The sequence below is a fragment of the Dendrobates tinctorius genome, unplaced genomic scaffold (genome assembly GCF_039654945.1).
Source record: "Dendrobates tinctorius isolate UK_male_01 unplaced genomic scaffold, ASM3965494v1 ptg000151l, whole genome shotgun sequence".
Lineage (NCBI taxonomy): Eukaryota > Metazoa > Chordata > Amphibia > Anura > Dendrobatidae > Dendrobates > Dendrobates tinctorius.
Window position 1 is genome coordinate 882,203 of NW_027361818.1, and position 21,906 is coordinate 904,108.

The window sequence follows — 21,906 nt, forward strand, 5'->3', positions numbered from 1 at the left end:
ATCCAATCTTTTCAAAGGTAAAACAATAAACTGGCAACATGATTTCATCCATCATAAAGATTTCAAGTCCATCAACTTAAAAATGCAGCCATCAAAATATATGGGTATGCTCATGGTTTTCTGTTGTCTTTTTGGAACCAGTTTATATACTTTAATTGACTTTTGATGGCAGAAAGAAATTTGGTGTAGAGCATTTTCGGCAACCGATACATGTCTGATCAGAGGTTCCTGAAATCTGCGAATTATATAAATTTCATAGGAAACATCCAGTATTATTTTCTTAAGTTTCCATGCTGCTTAATTTTAATTTTGAGACAGATTCAGACTCAAAGATTGGAACATGAATTATGTTTCTATTTTCATACCATTTGGCCTATTTTACCGATATAAATTACTTTATTCTTTTTGATAAGGTCCAATGTACTTGTCGAAGTAAAACACTGCGCTGCCAACAGGATTTGAAACTGTACAAGGATACCCCATTGGATTTCGAATCGAACGCCTTAAACACTCAGGATCACAGCCAAATGTTGAGCTATTCATCAGACGCTTTTGCCATGTGAACACAGATGGAGAACCTGTGAGAAGATTTTTGTCCAAATTCACCTGAATCTCTACTGAAAGACACAGCCATTAGCATGAAATCTTGACTGACTTACTGAAGAGAAAGGAGTGGTCTGAGATCAAAGAGTAGAAGGATATGAATGGATTGTATATTGAGGAATGCTGGGATTTTGTTAACCATATGTTTCTCATGGTTAAAATTGTGGTTGGACACCGCACACTGCCAAGGTATTAATCTGCGTTTTTAAATATTCCCAACTTATTCTATATTTTGTTTCAGTAATCTTCCATGAGCAAAATCCAATCTTTTCAAAGGTAAAACAATAAACTGGCAACATTATTTCATCCATCATGAAGATTTCAAGTCCATCGTCTTAAAAATGCAGCCATCAAAATATTTGCCAATGCTGATGGTTCTCCGATGTCTTTTTTTGAACCAATTTATACTTTAATTGAATTTTTATTGCTGAAAGAAATTTGATGTAGAGGATTTTCAGCAACCGATACACAGATTCTTAATATGCCTTCAATGTCATGAGAAACATCTAGTAATATTTCTTTTAGTTTTCATACTCCTTAATTTCATTCATGAGACAGATTTAGACTCAAAGATTGGAAAATGTACAGTTGTCTCATTTTCATATCACTTTGCCCATTTTACTAATATACTAATTTACTGTATTTATTGTACTATATTTATTATTTTACTCTTTTTGAGAATAATAATAATAAATAATAAATTTTATTTTTATAGCGCCGACATATTCCGCAGCACTTTACATTTCAGAAGGGATTTGTACAGACAATAGACATTACAGCATAACAATAATCACATACAGTAGATTATAACAAATACCAAGAGGAATGAGGGCCCTGCTCGCAAGCTTACAGTCTTTTCGAGAAGGACCAAAGTTTTTGTCCAAGTAAAACAAGGCGCTGTGAACAGGATTTGAACCTGTGTGGGTATACACCATTGGATTTCAAGTTCAATGCATTAAACACACAGCCATCGCAGCCAAATGTTGAGTTATTCATCAGATGTTTCTGCCATGTGAACACAGAGGAAGAGCCTGTGAGAAGATTTTGGTCTTAGTTCACCTGAATCTCTACTGAAAGAAACAGCCATGAGCATGAAAGCTTGACTGACTTACTGAAGAGAAAGGAGTGGTCTGAGATTAAAGTGCAGAAGGATATGAATGGATTGTATATTGAGGAATGCAGGTATTTTGTTGACCATATATTTCTCATGGTTAAAATTGTGGTTGGACACCGCACACTGCCAGGGTATTAATCTGCATTTTTTAATAATTCTCAACTTATTCTTTATTTTGTTTTCAATAATCTTTCATGAGGGGAATTCAATCTTTTCAAAGGTAAAACAATAAAATGGGAACATAATTTGATCCAACATGAAGATTTCAAGTCCATCATCTTAACTATGCAGCCATCAAAGTATTTGCCACTGCTGATGGTTCGCCGATGTCTTTTTTGAACCAATTTATATACTTTATTTGACTTTTTATTATTGAAAGAAATTTGGTGTGGAGGATTTTCAGCAACCGATACAGAGATTCAGATCAGAGATTCCTAATATCTGCGAATGATGTCATCAATGTCATGAGAAACATCTAGTAATATTTCTTTAAGTTTTCATTCTGACTAATTTCATTTATGAGACAGATTTAGACTCAAAGATTGGAACATGAATAGTTGTCCCATTTTCATACCACTTGGCCTACTTTAGTAAAATATATTTCCTTACTCTATTTGAGAAGGTTCAAAGTTTTTGTCCAAGATAAAATTGCACTGTGAACAGGATTATGAACCTGTGCAGGGATACTCGGCCATCACAGCCAATTTTAGGCTCACTTTATCAGATGTGTTTGCCATGTGAACACAGAGGAGAGCTTTGGAGATGATTTTGGCCTAAGTTCACATGAATATCTTTTGAAAGACACAGCCATGAACAAGAAAACTGGACTGACTTACTGAAGAGAAAGGAGTGGTCTGAGATCAAAGTGTTGAAGGATATGAATGGATTGTATATTGAGGAACGCAGGGATTTTGTTGACCATATGTTTCTCATGGTTAAAATTGTGGTTGGACACCACACACTGCCAGAGTATTAATCTGCATTTTTTAATTATTCCCAACTAATTCTATATTTTGTTTTCAGTAATCTTTCATAAGCAAAATCCAGTCTTTTCAAAGGTAAAACAATAAACTGGGAACATGATTTCATCCAACATGAAGATTTCAAGTCCATCATCTTAACTATGCAGCCATCAAAGTATTTGCCAATGCTGATACTTCTCCGATGTCTTTTTTGAACCAATTTATATACATTAATTGACATTTTATTGCTGAAAGAAATTTGGTGTAGAGGATTTTCAGCAACCGATACAGAGATTCTGATCAGAGATTCCTAGTATCTGCAAATGATGTCATCAATGTCATGAGAAACATATAGTAATATTTCTTTAAGTTTTCATACTGCTTAATTTCATTCATGAGACAGATTTGGAACATGTTTAGTTGTCCCATTTTCATATCACTTTGAACATTTTACTAATATACTGTATTATTTTAAACTTTTAGAGAATGTCCAAAGTTTTTGTCCAAATAAAACAATGCGCTGTGAAAAGGATTTGAACCTGTGCAGGGATACCCCAATGGATTTCGAGTCTAACGCCTTAAACACTCAGATATCACAGCCAAATGTTGAGGTGTTCATCAGATGTTTTTGCCATGTGAACACAGAGGGAGAGCCTGTGAGAAGATTTTGGTCCAAATTCACCTGAATCTCTACTGAAAGACACAGCTATGAGCATGAAAACTTCACTGACTTACTGAAGAGAAAGGAGTGGTCTGAGATCAAAGTGTAGAAGGATATGAATTGATTGTATTTTGAGGAACCCAAGGATTTTGTTGATCACATGTTTCTCATTGGTAAAATTGTGGTAGGACACCGCACACTGCCAGGATATTAATCTGCATTTTTTAATTACTCCCAACTTATTCTATATTTTGTTTTCAATAATCTTTTATTAGCAAATTCCAATCTTTCAAAGGTAAAACAATAAACGGGGAACATGATTTTATCCAACATGAAGATTTCAAGTCCATCATCTTAACTATGCAGCCATCAAAGTATTTGCCAATGCTGATGGTTCTCCGATGTCTTTTTTGAACCAATTTATATACTTTAATTGATTTTTTATTGCTGAAAGAAATTTGGTGTAAAGTATTTCCAGCAACCAATACATAGATTTCTATTATCTGCAAATAATGTCATCAATATCATGGGAAACATCTAGTAACATTTCTTTAAGTTTTCATACTTGTTAATTTCATTCTTGAGACAGATTTTGACTCAAACATGTTTAGTTGTCCCATTTTCATATCACTTGACCTGTTTTAATAATATACTGTATATATTATTTTACTCTTTTTGAGAAGGTCCAAAGTTTTGACCAAGTAAAACACTGCGCTGTAAACAGGATTTGAACCTGTGTGAGGATACCACATAGGATTTCATGACCAACACCTTAACCACTCTGCAATCACAACCAACTGTTGAACAATTTATCAGATGTTTTTGCCATGTGAACACAGAGGAAGAGCCTGTGAGAAGGTTTTGGTCTAAGTTCACATGAATATCTACTGAAATACACAGCCATGAGCATTAAAACTTGACTTACTTACTGAAGAGAAAGGAGTGGTCTGAGATCTAAGAGTAGAAGGATATGAATTGATTCTATGTTGAGGAATCCTTTTGGAAGTGCATTGAGCAGCAAGGTGGTGTGCTGGTAAAAGGGGAAAAAAAAACAAAAAAAAATACTCTTTTAAATCTTCTTCCTGAGCGTAAGTGCGAACTGTGGTAAGTGTGTGACTTGAAATTCAGTGAAGAGGTATTTGGAAAACCTTTAACAAATACCTGTGTGAGTTGCTGTATTGTAAGTTGCTGAGTGCTTTCTACCTGTTCAATTTTTGCGGGGCTTTGGGGGCTTGTTTAACCTATATTTTCTCTCTTCAGGGTTAATCTCTTATTTTACTATCTGTGTTTTTAAGGGTAATCTATATTGCATTTAAATCTTGAGGTGTAACTATATTCACAAGGGGTTAATTAAGGGTGGGAGTTCATACAGTAATTAAGGGTTTATAAGGGGCAGCTGGTTGGGGCTCAACTCCTTTTGGAAGTGCATTGAGCAGCAAGGTGGTGTGCTGGGAAAAGGGGAAAAAAAACAAAAAAAAAAAACCCTTTTAAATCTTCTTCCTGAGCGAGTGTGAACGAGCTGAGTGTGACCTGAGCGTAAGTGCGAACTGTGGTAAGTGTGTGACTTGAAATTCAGTGACTTTAGATTCAGGGAGTTTCCAAGGGAGGTCTTACTGAATTGCTGTTATATTAATACTTTTTTTTTTTTTTTAATTTATTTTTGCTTATCTTATTGTCTGGTGCAATCCCCATTAGGATGTGCTCCACTATTGCCAATGCCATCCAATGCACGTCTTGCCGCATGTATGAAATCCTTGAACAGCCGGTCGAGGGTGCATACTGCTGTGCAAGATGTGAGCACGTTGTGCATTTGGAAGCCCAGATACTGGATCTAAATGTGCAGCTGGCAACACTGAGATCCATAGACAATATGGAAAGGAGTCTTCTGCTCACTGAGCAGACGCTCTATGGGATAGATGAGGGGGGATGCTAGGTTGGAGCTGCAGGACAATGAAGCAGCTAGCTGGGTGACAGTTAGAAGGCGGGGTAGAGGGAAGAGCACCAGGGAGGCTAGTCCTGATCTGGCACACCCCAATAAGTTTGCTAAGTTGGCAGATGAGGGGAGTGTTAGTGCAGGAGTAGCACTGCTGCAGCAAGGCATGTCCTCTGAAAGCCGGAGGAGTGTCTGCTCCAGTAAGGGGGGAAATAGGAGAGCAGGGCAGGCCAGACAGGTTCTGGTAGTGGGAGACTCAATTATTAGGGGAACAGATAGGGCAATCTGTCACAAAGACAGGGATCGTCGAACGGTGTGCTGCCTACCTGGCGCTCGAGTCCGACACATCGCTGATCGGGTTGACAGATTACTGGGAGGGGCTGGAGAGGATCCAGCGGTCATGGTGCACATTGGCACAAATAACAAAGTTAGAGGTAGGTGGAAGGTCCTTAAAGATGATTTCAGGGAATTAGGCTGTAAGCTTAAAGCAAGGACCTCCAAGGTGGTATTTTTGGAAATACTTCCTGTACCACGTGCCACGCCAGAGAGGCAATGGGAGATTAGGGAGGTTAATAAGTGGCTCAGGAATTGGTGTAGGAAGGAGGGGTTTGGGTTCCTGCAGAACTGGGCCGACTTCTAAGTTGGTTACAGGTTCTACGCTAGGGACGGGCTGCACCTCAATGGGGAGGGTGCCGCTGTGCTGGGGGAGAAAATGGCTAGAAGGTTGGAGGAGTGTTTAAACTAGGGATGGGGGGCGGGTATTCCTTTTATAGGAGGGGAAGACAGTGCAGATAGAGACCTGGGCACAAATAATGACATTGGGGGTGGAGGTGGCATGGGGGGAGGGGTTAGAACAGTTAATAATTTAAGAAAGAATAGAGGTACAGAGAGATACATAAAGTGCATGTATACTAATGCCAGAAGTCTCACCAACAAAATGGAGGAATTGAAGTTAATGTTGTTGGAACATAATTATGACATGGTGGGGATATCTGAGACATGGCTGGACGAGAGCCATGACTGGGCTGTTAATTTACAGGGCTATAGTCTGTTCAGAAATGACCGAACAAATAAGCGAGGGGGAGGCGTGTGTTTATATGTAAAATCATCCTTAAAACCCATCCTTCGTGATAATATATATGAATCTAATGAAAATGTAGAGTCCCTGTGGGTAGAGATAAGGGGAGGGGGGAAAAATAATAAATTACTGATAGGGGTTTGTTATAAATCTCCAACAATAATGGAAGCTACAGAGAATATCCTCATAAAGCAAATAGATGAAGCAGCGACTCAAGGAGAAGTCATTATTATGGGGGACTTCAACTACCCTGAAATACATTGGGGAACCGAAACCTGCAGTTCCATCAAGGGTAATAGGTTTCTGACAACGATGAGAGACAATTACCTTTCACAACTGGTTCAGGACCCAACAAGAGGGGGGGGCACTGCTAGACCTAATATTAACCAACAGGCCAGACCGCATATCAAATGTAAGGGTTGAGGGTCACTTGGGTAATAGTGATCACAAATTAATAAGTTTTCATGTATCCATTAATAAGATGTGTAGTAGAGGGGTTACAAGGACACTAAACTTCAGGAAGGCAAATTTCCAACGGATGAGAGATGATCTTGGTGCAATTAACTGGGATGATATCCTGAGACATAAAAATACACAAAGAAAATGGGAGACGTTTATTAGCATCCTGAATAGGACCTGTGCACAATATATACCGTATGGGAATAAACATGCGAGAAATAGGAGGAAACCACTATGGCTAAATAGAGCTGTAAGGGGCGCAATAAGAGATAAAAATTAAGCATTTAGAGAATTAAAGCAAGTAGGTAGTGATGAGGCATTAAATAAATACAGAAGATTAAATAAATTCTGTAAAAAGCAAATCAAGACAGCAAAGATTGAGACAGAGAGACTCATTGCCAGAGAAAGTAAAAATAATCCCAAAATATTCTTTAACTACATAAATAGTAAGAAGCTAAAAAATGATAGTGTTGGTCCCCTTAAAAATAGTCTGGGTGAAATGGTGGATGAGGATGAGGAAAAAGCCAATATGCTAAATAACTTTTTTTCAACAGTATTTATACAAGAAAATCCCATGACGGATAACATGATCAGGGATAAAAATTCTCCATTAAATGTCACCTGCTTAACCCAGCAGGAAGTACGGCGGCGTGTACAAATCACTAAAATTGACAAATCCCCGGGCCTGGATGGGATACACCCCCGAGTACTGCAGGAATTAAGCACAGTCATAGATAGACCACTATTTTTAATCTTTAAAGATTCCATAATAACAGGGTCTGTACCACAGGACTGGCGTATAGCAAATGTGGTGCCAATATTCAAAAAGGGGACAAAAACTGAACTTGGAAATTATAGGCCAGTAAGTATAACCTCAACTGTGGGTAAAATCCTGGAGGGTTTTCTAAGAGATACTATACTGGAGTATCTGGAGAAGAATAACCTTATGACCCAATATCAACATGGCTTTACAAGAGACCGTTCCTGTCAGACTAATCTGATAAGCTTTTATGAAGTGGTAAGTTCCGGACTGGACCAAGGGAATGCAGTAGACGTGGTGTACATGGACTTTTCAAAAGCTTTTGATACGGTGCCACACAAAAGGTTGATACATAAAATGAGAACAATGGGGATAGGGGAAAATATGTGTAGGTGGGTTAAGAGCTGGCTCAGGGATAGGAAACAAAGGGTGGTTATTAATGGAGCACACTCGGAATGGGTCACGGTTAGCAGTGGGGTACCACAGGGTTCAGTTTTGGGCCCGCTTCTTTTTAACATATTTATTAATGACCTTGTAGGGGGCATAGAGAGTAGATTTTCAATATTTGCAGATGACACTAAACTCTGCAGGGTAATTAATACAGAGGAGGACAATTTTATATTACAGGAGGATTTATGTAAACTAGAAGCTTGGGCTGATAAATGGCAAATGAGCTTTAATGGGGATAAATGTAAGGTCATGCACTTGGGTAGAACGAACAAGTTGCATAATTATGTGCTTAATTGTAAAACACTGGGCAAAACAGTCACTGAAAAAGACCTGGGTGTATGGGTGGACGACAAACTCACATTTAGTGGCCAGAGTCAAGCAGCTGCTGCAAAGGCAAATAAAATAATGGGATGCATTAAAAGAGGCATAGATGCTCATGAGGAGAACATAATTTTACCTCTATATAAGTCACTAGTGCGACCACACTTAGAATACTGTGTACAGTTCTGGTCTCCGGTGTATAAGAAAGACATAGCTGAACTGGAGCGGGTGCAGAGAAGAGCGACCAAGGTTATTAGGGAACTAGGGGGTCTGCAATACCAAGACAGGTTATTACACTTGGGGTTATTTAGCTTGGAGAATCGAAGGCTTAGGGGTGATCTTATTACAATGTATAAATATATGTGGGGACAATACAAAGACCTTTCTAATGATCTTTTTACTCTTAGACCTGTGACGGGGACAAGGGGGCATCCTCTACGTCTGGAGGAAAGAAGGTTTAAGCATACTCACAGACGCGGATTCTTTACTGTAAGAGCAGTGAGACTATGGAACTCTCTGCCATATGATGTTGTAATGAGTGATTCACTACTAAAATTTAAGAAGGGACTGGATGCCTTTCTTGAAAAGTATAATATTACAGGGTATATACACTAGTCTCCTTAATATTGCGTTGATCCAGGGAGCTAGTCTGATTGCCGTATGTGGAGTCGGGAAGGAGTTTTTTTTCCCCAATGTGAAGCTTACTGTTGCCACATGGGTTTTTTTTGCCTTCCTCTGGATCAACATGTTAGGGCAAGTTTGGATAGGATATGGGTTGAACTAGATGGACTTAAAGTCTCCCTTCAACCTTAATAACTATGTTACTATGTTACTATGTTGTTGACCATATGTTTCTCATGGTTAAAATTGTGGTTTGTCACCGCACACTGCCAGGGTATGAATATGCATTTTCTAATTATTCCCAACTTATTCTATATTTTGCTTTCACTAATCTTTCATGAGCAAAATCCAATCTTTTCAAAGGTTAAACAATAAACTGTGAACATGATTTCATCCAACATGAAGATTTCAAGCCCATCATCTTAAAAAATGCAGCCATCAAAATATATGGCATTGCTGATTGTACGCAGTTGTCTTTTTGGAACCAGTTTAAACACTTTCATTGACTTTTTATTGCTAAAAGAAATTTGGTGTAGAGGATTTCCAGCAACCAATACATAGATTTCTATTATCTGCAAATGATGTCATCAATATCATGGGAAACATCGAGTAATATTTCTTGAAGTTTTCATACTGCTTAATTTCATTCTTGAGGCAGATTTCGAGTCAAACATGTTTAGTTGTCCCATTTTCATATCACTTGGCCAGTTTTAATAATATAATGTATATATTATTTTACTCTTTTCGAGAAGGTCCAAAGTTTTGACCAAGTAAAACAGTGCGCTGTGAACAGGATTTGCGCGGGGATACCTCATTGGATTTCAAGTCCAACGCCTTAACCACTCGGCCATCACAGCCAACCGTTGAATGACTTATCAGATTTTTTTGCCATGTGAACACAGAAGAAGAGCCTGTAAGAAGATTTTGGTCTAAGTTCACCTGAATATCTACTGAAATACACGGCCATGAGCATTAAAACTTGACTGACTTATTGAAGAGAAAGGAGTGGTCTGAGATCAAAGAGTAGAAGGAGATAAATGTATTGTATATAAAGAAACACAGAGATTTTGTTGACCACATGTTTTTCATGGTTAAAATTGTGGTTGGACAACGCGCACTGCCAGGGAATTAATCTGAATTTTTTTATTATTCCCAACTTTTGCTATATTTTCTTTTCACTAATCTTTCATGAGCAAAATCCAATCTTTTCGAATCTAATACAATAAACTGAACATGATTTCATCCAACATGAAGATTTCAAGTCCATCGTCTTAATAAGGCAGCCAACAAAATATATGACATTGCTGATGGTTCTCAGTTTTCTTTTTGGAACCAGTTTAAATACTTTCATTGACTTTTTATTGCTGAAAGAAATTTGGTGTAGAGGATTTCCAGCAACCAATACATAGATTTCTTTTATCTGCAAATGATGTCATCAATATCATGGGAAACATCTAGTAATATTTCTTGAAGTTTTCATACTGCTTAATTTCATTCTTGAGACAGATTTCGACTCAAACATATTTTGTTGTCCCATTTTCATATCTCTTGGCCCATTTTAATAATATAGTGTATATATTTTTTTACTCTTTTCGAGAAGGTCCAAAGTTTTGACCAAGTAAAACACGGCACTGTGAACAGGATTTGAACTTGTGTGGGGATTTGCGGCCATCAGAGCCATCACAGCCAATTATAGGCTCACTTTATCAGGTGTGTTTGCCATGTGAAAACAGAGAACAGCCTGTGAGAAGATTTTGGCCTAAGTTCGCATGAATATCTATTGTAGGACACAGCCATGAGCAAGAGAACTTGACTGACTTACTGAAGAGAAAGGAGTGGTCTGAGATCAAAGAGTAGAAGGAGATGAATGGATTGTATATTGAGAAACGCAGAGATTTTGTTGACCACATGTTTCTCATGGTTAAAATTGTCTTTTGTTTCCGCACACTGCCAGGGAATTAATCTGCATTTTTTTTATAATTCCAAACTTTTACTATATTTTCTTTTCACTAATCTTTCATGTGCAAAATCCAATCTTTTCAATGGTAAAACAATAAACTGTGAACACGATTTCATCCAACATGAAGATTTCAAGTCCATCGTCTTAAAAATGCAGCCATCAAAATATATGGCATTGCTGATGGTTCTCAGTTGTCTTTTTGGAACCAGTTTAAATACTTTCATTGACTTTTTATTGCTGAAAGAAATTTAGTGTAGAGGATTTCCAGCAACCAACACATAGATTTCTAAATGATGTCATCAATATCATGGGAAACATCGAGTAATATTTCTTGAAGTTTTCATACTGCTTAATTTCATTCTTGAGGCAGATTTTGAGTCAAACATGTTGAGTTGTCCCATTTTAATAATATACTGTATATATTATTTTACTCTTTTCAACAGCCAACTGTTGAATAACTTATCAGATGTTTTTGCCATGTGAGTACAGAGGGAGAGCCTGTGAGAAGATTTTGGTCTAAGGTCGGGGTCACACTAATCAACGCAAAATACGGTCAGTGTTTTACATGCATAATACGGATGAATGGCCCCTAAACAGTGCTCCGTATGTCATAAGTAAACAAGGTGTGGTCGCGTATTTTGCGCATGTGAGCATCCGTATGTCATCCGTATGGCATCCGTATGGCGAGATTTTCTCGCAGGCTTGCAAAATGGACATATAATGGAGCCCTATGACAGAGTTTATAACACAAACAAAAGAATAGATATAGACACATAGAAAGCACATATATATATATATTCTATGTGTATATATCTATTCTTTCGTTTCTTTATTAAACCTGTCAGTGTGAGTTTACTGTATAGCCCACTGAATTGCCGGCTTTGCTAAAAGACACCGGGTGCATATTTCTCGCAAGTTACATGTGTGGTCCGTGTTTAATCAGTATTTTTTGCGCACCCATAGACTTGCATTGGCGTACTACGGCCGTAGTACGCTGACAATCGCAGCATGCTGCGATTGGCACGGAGCCTAGAATACGGATGAGAAATATACAGCTGGTGCAAGGGACCCCATAGAGAATCATTGGTCCATGTGTAATGCTTGCTTTTAGCGCCTCTCACTTGGACGTATTCCTCGCCAGTGTGACCCCGGCCTAAGTTCACCTGAATCTCTACTGAAATACACAGCCATGAGCATGAAAACTAGACTGACTTACTGAAGAGAAAGAAGTGGTCTGTGATCAAAGATTAGAAGGAGATAAATAATTTTGTTGACCACATGTTTCTCATGCTTAAAATTGTGGTTGGACACCGCACACTGCCAGGGAATTAATCTGCATTTTTTTATTATTCCCAACTTTTACTATATTTTCTTTTCACTAATCTTTCATGAGCAAAATCCAATCTTTTCAAAACTAATACAATAAACTGAACATGATTTCATCCAACATGAAGATTTCAAGTCCATCGTCTTAAAAATGCAGTCATCAAAATATATGGCATTGCTGATGGTTCAGTTATCTTTTTGGAACCAGTTTAAATACTTTAATTGACATTTTATTGCTGAAAGAAATTTGGTGTAGAGGATTTCCAGCTATCAATACATAGATTTCTATTATCTGCAAATGATGTAATCAATATCATGGGAAACAACTAGGAATATTTCTTTAAGTTTTCATACTTGTTAATTTCATTCTTGAGACAGATTTCGAGTCAAACATATTTAGTTGTCCCATTTTCATATGTCTTGGCCCATTTTAATAATATACTGTATATATTATTTTACTCTTTTCGAGAAGGTCCAAAGTTTTGACCAAGTAAAACACCGCACTGTGAACAGGATTTGAACCTGTGTAGGGATTTGCGGCAATCACAGCCACTTATACACTCACTTTATAAGATGTGTTTGCCATGTGAACACAGAGAACAGCCTGTGAGAAGATTTTGGCCTAAGTTCGCATGAATATCTATTGTAGGATACAGCCATGAGCAAGAGAACTTGACTGACTTACTGAAGAGAAAGGAGTGGTCTGAGATTAAAGAGTAGAAGGAGATGAATGGATTGTATATTGAGAAACGCAGAGATTTTGTTGACCACGTGTTTCTCATGGTTAAAATTGTCTTTGGTTTCCGCACACTGTCAGGGAATTAATCTGTATTGTTTTATTATTCCCAGCCTTTACTATATTTTCTTTTCACTAATCTTTCATGTGCAAAATCCAATCTTTTCAAAGATAAAACAATAAACTGTGAACACGATTTCATCCAACATGAAGATTTCAAGTCCATCGTCTTAAAAATGCAGCCATCAAAATATATGGCATTGCTGATGGTTCTCAGTTGTCTTTTTGGAACCAGTTTAAATACTTTCATTGACTTTTTATTGCTGAAAGAAATTTGGTGTAGAGGATTTCCAGCAACCAATACATAGATTTCTATTATCTGCAAATGATGTCATCAATATCATGGGAAACATGGAGTAATTTCTTGAAGTTTTCATACTGCTTAATTTCATTCTTGAGGCAGATTTTGAGTCAAACATTTGGAGTTGTCCCATTTTCATATCACTTGGCCCGTTTTAATAATATACTGTATTTATTATTTTACTCTTTTCGAGAAGGTCCAAAGTTTTGACCAAGTAAAACACTGCCCTGTGAACAAGATTTGAACCTGTGCGGGGATAACCCATTGGATTTCGAGTCCAACGCCTTAACCACTCGGCCATCACAGCCAACTGTTGAATAATCTATCAGATGTTTTTGCCATGTGAGCACAGAGGGAGAGCCAGTGAGAAGATTTTGGTCTAGGTTCACCTGAATCTCTACTGAACTACACAGCCATGAGCATGAAAACTAGACTGACTTACTGAAGAGAAAGAAGTGGTCTGAGATCAAAGAGTAGAAGGAGATAAATGGATTGTATATTAAGAAACGCAGTGATTTTGTTGACCACATGTTTCTCATGCTTAAAATTGTGGCTGGACACCGCGCACTGCCAGGGAATTAATCTGCATTTTTTTATTATTCCCAACTTTTACTATATTTTCTTTTCAATAATCTTTCATAAGCAAAATCCAATCTTTTCAAAACTAATACAATAAACTGAACATGATTTCATCCAACATGAAGATTTCAAGTCCATCGTCTTAAAAATGCAGCCATCAAAATATATGGCATTGCTGATGGTTCTCAGTTGTCTTTTTGGAACGAGTTTAAAAACTTCAATTGACATTTTATTGCTGAAAGAAATTTGGTGTAGAGGATTTCCAGCTATCAATACATAGATTTCTATTATCTGCAAATGATGTCATCAATATCATGGGAAACATCTAGTAATATTTCTTTAAGTTTTCATACTTATTAATTTCATTCTTGAGACAGATTTTGACTCAAATATATTTAGTTGTCCCATTTTTATATGTCTTGGCCCATTTTAATAATATACTGTATATATTATTTTACTCTTTTCGAGAAGGTCCAAAGTTTTGACCAAGTAAAACACTGCACTGTGAACAGGATTTGAACCTGTGTGGGGATTTGCGGCCATCACAGCCAATTATAGGCTCACTTTATCAGATGTGTTTGCCATGTGAACACAGAGAACAGCCTGTAAAAAGATTTTGGCCTAAATTCGCATGAATATCTATTGTATGATACAGCCATGAGCAAGAGAACTTGACTGACTTACTGAAGAGAAAGGAGTGGTCTGAGATTAAAGAGTAGAAGGAGATGAATGAATTGTATATTGAGAAACGCAGAGATTTTTTTGACCACGTGTTTCTCATGGTTAAAATTGTCTTTGGTTTCCGCACACTGTCAGGGAATTAATCTGCATTGTTTTATTATTCCCAGCTTTTACTATATTTTCTTTTCACTAATCTTTCATGTGCAAATTCCAATCTTTTCAAAGGTAAAACAATAAACTGTGAACACGATTTCATCCAACATGTAGATTTCAAGTCCATCGTCTTAAAAATGCAGTCATCAAAATATATGGCATTGCTGATGGTTCTCAGTTGTCTTTTTGGAACCAGTTTAAATACTTTCATTGACTTTTTATTGCTGAAAGAAATTTGGTGTAGGGGATTTCCAGCAACCAATACATAGATTTCTATTATCTGCAAATGATGTCATCAATATCATGGGAAACATCGAGTAATATTTCTTGGAGTTTTCATACTGCTAAATCTCATTCTTGATGCAGATTTCGAGTCAAACATGTTAAGTTGTCCCATTTTCATATCACTTGGCCCGTTTTATTAATATACTGTGTATATTATTTTACTCTTTTCGAGAAGGTCCAAAGGTTTGACCAAGTAAAACACTGCCCTGTGAACAGGATTTGAACCTGTGTGGGGATAACCCATTGGATTTCGAGTCCAACGCCTTAACCACTCGGCCATCACAGCCAACTGTTGAATAATCGATCAGATGTTTTTGCCATGTGAGCACAGAGGGAGAGCCAGTGAGAAGATTTTGGTCTAGGTTCACCTGAATCTCTACTGAACTACACAGCCATGAGCATGAAAACTAGACTGACTTACTGAAGAGAAAGAAGTGGTCTGAGATCAAAGAGCAGAAGGAGATAAATGGATTGTATATTAAGAAACGCAGTGATTTTGTTGACCACATGTTTCTCATGCTTAAAATTGTGGCTGGACACCGCGCACTGCAAGGGAATTAATCTGCATTTTTTTATTATTCCCAACTTTTACTATATTTTCTTTTCAATAATCTTTCATAAGCAAAATCCAATCTTTTCAAAACTAATACAATAAACTGAACATGATTTCATCCAACATGAAGATTTCAAGTCCATCGTCTTAAAAATGCAGCCATCAAAATATATGGCATTGCTGATGGTTCTCAGTTGTCTTTTTGGAGCGAGTTTAAATACTTTCATTGACTTTTTATTGCTGAAAGAAATTTGGTGTAGAGGATTTCCAGCAACCGATACATAGATTTCTATTATCTGCAAATGATGTCACCAATATCATTGGTAATGCAGAGATTTTGTTGACCACATGTTTCTCATGGTTAAAATTGTCTTTGGTTTCCGCACACTGTCAGGGAATTAATCTGTATTGTTTTATTATTCCCAGCCTTTACTATATTTTCTTTTCACTAATCTTTCATGTGCAAAATCCAATCATTTCAAAGGTAAAACAAGAAACTGTGAACACGATTTCATCCAACATGAAGATTTCAAGTCCATCGTCTTAAAAATGCAGCCATCAAAATATATGGCATTGCTGATGGTTCTCAGTTGTCTTTTTGGAACCAGTTTAAATGCTTTCATTGTCTTTTTATTGCTGAAAGAAATTTGGTGTAGAGGATTTCCAGCAACCAATACATAGATTTCTATTATCTGCAAATGATGTCATCAATATCATGGGAAACACGGAGTAATATTTCTTGAAGTTTTCATACTGCTTAATTTCATTCTTGAGGCAGATTTTGAGTCAAACATTTCGAGTTGTCCCATTTTCATATCACTTGGCCCGTTTTAATAATATACTGTATATATTATTTTACTCTTTTCGAGAAGGTCCAAAGTTTTGACCAAGTAAAACACTGCGCTGTGAACAGGATTTGAACCTGTGCGGGGATACCCCATTGGATTTCGAGTCCAACGCCTTTACCACTCGGCCATCACAGCCAACTGTTGAATTATCTATCAGATGTTTTTGCCATGTGAGCACAGAGGGAGAGCCAGTGAGAAGATTTTGGTCTTGGTTCACCTGAATCTCTACTGAACTACACAGCCATGAGCATAAAAACTAGACTGACTTACTGAAGAGAAAGAAGTGGTCTGAGATCAAAGAGTAGAAGGAGATAAATGGATTGTATATTAATAAACGCAGTGATTTTGTTGACCACATCTTTCTCATGCTTAAAATTGTGGTTGGACACCGCGCACTGCCAGGGAATTAATTTGCATTTTTTTATTATTCCCAACTTTTACTATATTTTCTTTTCACTAATCTTTCATAAGCAAAATCCAATCTTTTCAAAACTAATACAATAAACTGAACATGATTTCATCCAACATGAAGATTTCAAGTCCATCGTCTTAAAAATGCAGCCATCAAAATATATGGCATTGCTGATGGTTCTCAGTTGTCTTTTTGGAACCAGTTTAAATACTTTAATTGACATTTTATTGCTGAAAGAAATTTGGTGTAGAGGATTTCCAGCTATCAATACATAGATTTCTATTATTTGCAAATGATGTCATCAATATCATGGGAAACATCTAGTAATATTTCTTTAAGTTTTCATACTTGTTAATTTCATTCTTGAGACAGATTTCGACTCAAATATATTTAGTTGTCGCATTGTCATATGTCTTGGCCCATTTTAATAATATACTGTATATATTATTTTACTCTTTTTGAGAAGGTCCAAAGTTTTGACCAAGTAAAACACTGCACTGTGAACAGGATTTGAACCTGTGTGTGGATTTGCGGCCATCACAGCCAATTATAGGCTCACTTTATCAGATGTGTTTGCCATGTGAACACAGAGAACAGCCTGTGAAAACATATTGGCCTAAATTCGCATGAATATCTATTGTAGGATACAGCCATGAGCAAGAGAACTTGACTGACTTACTGAAGAGAAAGTAGTGGTCTGAGATTAAAGAGTAGAAGGAGATGAATGGACTGTATATTGAGAAACGCAGAGATTTTGTTGACCACGTGTTTCTCATGGTTAAAATTGTCTTTGGTTTCCGCACACTGTCAGAGAATTAATCTGCATTGTTTTATTATTCCCAGCTTCTACTATATTTTCTTTTCACTAATCTTTCATGTGCAAAATCCAATCTTTTCAAAGGTAAAACAATAAACTGTGAACACGATTTCATCCAACATGAAGATTTCAAGTCCATCATCTTAAAAATGCAGCCATCAAAATATATGGCATTGCTGATGGTTCTCAGTTGTCTTTTTGGAACCAGTTTAAATACTTTCATTGACTTTTTATTGCTGAAACAAATTTGGTGTAGGGGATTTCCAGCAACCAATACATAGATTTCTATTATCTGCAAATGATGTCATCAATATCATGGGAAACATCGAGTAAGATTTCTTGGAGTTTTCATACTGCTAAATCTCATTCTTGAGGCAGATTTCGAGTCAAACATGTTAAGTTGTCCCATTTTCATATCACTTGGCCCGTTTTAATAATATACTGTATATATTATTTTACTCTTTTCGAGAAGGTCCAAAGTTTTGACCAAGTAAAACACTGCGCTGTGAACAGGATTTGAACCTGTGCATTGGATTTCAAGTCCAACGCGTTAACCACTCGGCCATCACAGCCATCTGTTGGATAATTTATCAGATGTTTTTGCCATGTGAGCAAAGAGGGAGAGCCAGTGAGAAGATTTTGGTCTAAGTTCACCTGAATCTCTACTGAACTACACAGCCATGAGCATGAAAACTAGACTGACTTACTGAAGAGAAAGAAGTGGTCTGAGATCAAAGAATAGAAGGAGATGAATGGATTGTATATTGAGAAACGCAGAGATTTTGTTGACCACGTGTTTCTCATGGTTAAAATTGTCTTTGGTTTCCGCACACTGTCAGGGAATTAATCTGTATTGTTTTATTATTCCCAGCTTTTACTATATTTTCTTTTCACTAATCTTTCATGTGCAAAATCCAATCTTTTCAAAGGTAAAACAATAAACTGTGAACACGATTTCATCCAACATGAAGATTTCAAGTCCATCGTCTTAAAAATGCAGCCATCAAAATATATGGCATTGCTGATGGTTCTCAGTTGTCTTTTTGGAACCAGTTTAAATACTTTCATTGACTTTTTATTGCTGAAAGAAATTTGGTGTAGAGGATTTTCAGCAACCAATACACAGATTTCTATTATCTGCAAATGATGTCATCAATATCATGGGAAACATTGAGTAATATTTCTTGGCGTTTTCATACTGCTAAATCTCATTCTTGAGGCAGATTTCGAGTCAAACATGTTAAGTTGTCCCATTTTCATATCACTTGGCCCGTTTTAATAATATACTGTATATATTATTTTACTCTTTTCGAGAAGGTCCAAAGTTTTGACCAAGTAAAACACTGCGCTGTGAACAGGATTTGAACCTGTGCTGGGATACCCTATTGGATTTCGAGTAATCTATCAGATGTTTTTGCCATGTGAGCACAGAGGGAGAGCCTGTGAGAAGATTTTGGTCTAAGTTCACCTGAATCTCTACTGAACTACAAAGCCATGAGCATGAAAACTAGACTGACTTACTGAAGAGAAAGAAGTGGTCTGAGATCGAAGAGTAGAAGGAGATAAATGGATTGTATATTAAGAAACGCAGTGATTTTGTTGACCACATGTTTCTCATGCTTAAAATTGTGTTTGGACACCGCGCACTGCCAGGGAATTAATCTGCATTTTTTTATTATTCCCAACTTTTACTATATTTTCTTTTCACTAATCTTTCATAAGCAAAATCCAATCTTTTCAAAACTAATACAATAAACTGAACATGATTTCATCCAACATGAAGATTTCAAGTCCATCGTCTTAAAAATGCAGCCATCAAAATATATGGCATTGCTGATGGTTCTCAGTTGTCTTTTTGGAACCAGTTTAAATACTTTAATTGACATTTTATTGCTGAAAGAAATTTGGTGTAGAGGATTTCCAGCTTTCAATACATAGATTTCTATTATCTGCAAATGATGTCATCAATATCATGGGAAACATCTAGTAATATTTCTTTAAGTTTTCATACTTTTTGATTTCATTCTTGAGACAGATTTCGACTCAAATATATTTAGTTGTCCCATTTTCATATGTCTTGGCCCATTTTAATAATATACCGTATATATTATTTTACTCTTTTCGAGAAGGTCCAAAGTTTTGACCAAGTAAAATACTGCACTGTGAACAGGATTTGAACCTGTGTGGGGATTTGCGGCCATCACAGCCAATTATAGGCTCACCTTATCAGATGTGTTTGCCATGTGAACACAGAGAACAGCCTGTGAAAAGATTTTGGCCTAAATTCGCATGAATATCTATCGTAGGATACAGCCATGAGCAAGAGAACTTGACTGACTTACTGAATAGAAAGGAGTGGTCTGAGATTAAACAGTAGAAGGAGATGAATGGATTGTATATTGAGAAACGCAGAGATTTTGTTGACCACGTGTTTCTCATGGTTAAAATTGTCTTTGGTTTCCGCACACTGTCAGGGAATTAATCTGTATTGTTTTATTATTCCCAGCTTTTACTATATTTTCTTTTCACTAATCTTTCATGTGCAAAATCCAATCTTTTCAAAGGTAAAACAATAAACTGTGAACAGGATTTCATCCAACATGAAGATTTCAAGTCCATCGTCTTAAAAATGCAGCCATCAAAATATATGGCATTGCTGATGGTTCTCAGTTGTCTTTTTGGAACCAGTTTAAATACTTTCATTGACTTTTTATTGCTGAAAGAAATTTGGTGTAGAGGATTTCCAGCAACCAATACATAGATTTCTATTATCTGCAAATGATGTCATCAATATCATGGGAAACATCGAGTAATATTTCTTGGCGTTTTCATACTGCTCAATCTCATTCTTGAGGCAGATTTCGAGTCAAACATGTTAATTTGTCCCATTTTCATATCACTTGGCCCGTTTTAATAATATGCTGTATATATTATTTTACTCTTTTCGAGAAGGTCCAAAGTTTTGACCAAGTAAAACACTGCGCTGTGAACAGGATTTGAACCTGTGCGGGGATACCCCATTGGATTTCGAGTCCAATGCCTTAACCACTCGGCCATCACAGCCAACTGTTGAATACTTTATCAGATGTTTTTGCCATGTGAGCACAGAGGGAGAGCCTGTGAGAAGATTTTGGTCTAAGTTCACCTGAATCTCTACTGAACTATAAAGCCATGAGCATGAAAACTAGACTGACTTACTGAAGAGAAAGAAGTGGTCTGAGATCAAAGAGTAGAAGGAGATAAATGGATTGTATATTAAGAAACGCAGTGATTTTGTTGACCACATGTTTCTCATGCTTAAAATTGTGGTTGGACACCGCGCACTGCCAGGGAATTAATCTGCATTTTTTTTATTATTCCCAACTTTTACTATATTTTCTTTTCACTAATCTTTCATAAGCAAAATCCAATCTTTTCAAAACTAATACAATAAACTGAACATGATTTCATCCAACATGAAGATTTCAAGTCCATCGTCTTAAAAATGCAGCCATCAAAATATATGGCATTGCTGATGGTTCTCAGTTGTCTTTTTGGAACGAGTTTAAAAACTTCAATTGACATTTTATTGCTGAAAGAAATTTGGTGTAGAGGATTTCCAGCTATCAATACATAGATTTCTATTATCTGCAAATGATGTCATCAATATCATGGGAAACATCTAGTAATATTTCTTTAAGTTTTCATACTTGTTAATTTCATTCTTGAGACAGATTTCGACTCAAATATATTTAGTTGTCCCATTTTCATATGTCTTGGCCCATTTTAATAATATACTGTATATATTATTTTACTCTTTTTGAGAAGGTCCAAAGTTTTGACCAAGTAAAACACTGCACTGTGAACAGGATTTGAACCTGTGTGTGGATTTGCGGCCATCACAGCCAATTATAGGCTCACTTTATCAGATGTGTTTGCCATGTGAACACAGAGAACAGCCTGTGAAAACATATTGGCCTAAATTCGCATGAATATCTATTGTAGGATACAGCCATGAGCAAGAGAACTTGACTGACTTACTGAAGAGAAAGTAGTGGTCTGAGATTAAAGAGTAGAAGGAGATGAATGGATTGTATATTGAGAAACGCAGAGATTTTGTTGACCACGTGTTTCTCATGGTTAAAATTGTCTTTGGTTTCCGCACACTGTCAGAGAATTAATCTGCATTGTTTTATTATTCCCAGCTTCTACTATATTTTCTTTTCACTAATCTTTCATGTGCAAAATCCAATC

General features: G+C 36.7%; 5 non-coding genes across 5 annotated transcripts; all 5 read right to left on the reverse strand.

Annotated features, from left to right (window-relative positions):
- Positions 1 to 13,568: 13,568 nt before the first annotated feature.
- On the reverse strand, positions 13,569 to 13,652 carry TRNAS-CGA (transfer RNA serine (anticodon CGA)). Its single transcript has one exon. It is a non-coding gene; the product is annotated as a tRNA-Ser (tRNA).
- A 1,593-nt stretch (positions 13,653 to 15,245) lies between these two features.
- On the reverse strand, positions 15,246 to 15,329 carry TRNAS-CGA (transfer RNA serine (anticodon CGA)). The gene has a single exon. It is a non-coding gene; the product is annotated as a tRNA-Ser (tRNA).
- A 1,168-nt stretch (positions 15,330 to 16,497) lies between these two features.
- Positions 16,498 to 16,579, reverse strand: TRNAS-CGA (transfer RNA serine (anticodon CGA)). The gene has a single exon. It is a non-coding gene; the product is annotated as a tRNA-Ser (tRNA).
- Positions 16,580 to 18,174: 1,595 nt separating this feature from the next.
- Positions 18,175 to 18,245, reverse strand: TRNAS-UGA (transfer RNA serine (anticodon UGA)). The gene has a single exon. It is a non-coding gene; the product is annotated as a tRNA-Ser (tRNA).
- Positions 18,246 to 20,654: 2,409 nt separating this feature from the next.
- Positions 20,655 to 20,736, reverse strand: TRNAS-CGA (transfer RNA serine (anticodon CGA)). Its single transcript has one exon. It is a non-coding gene; the product is annotated as a tRNA-Ser (tRNA).
- Positions 20,737 to 21,906: the final 1,170 nt, after the last annotated feature.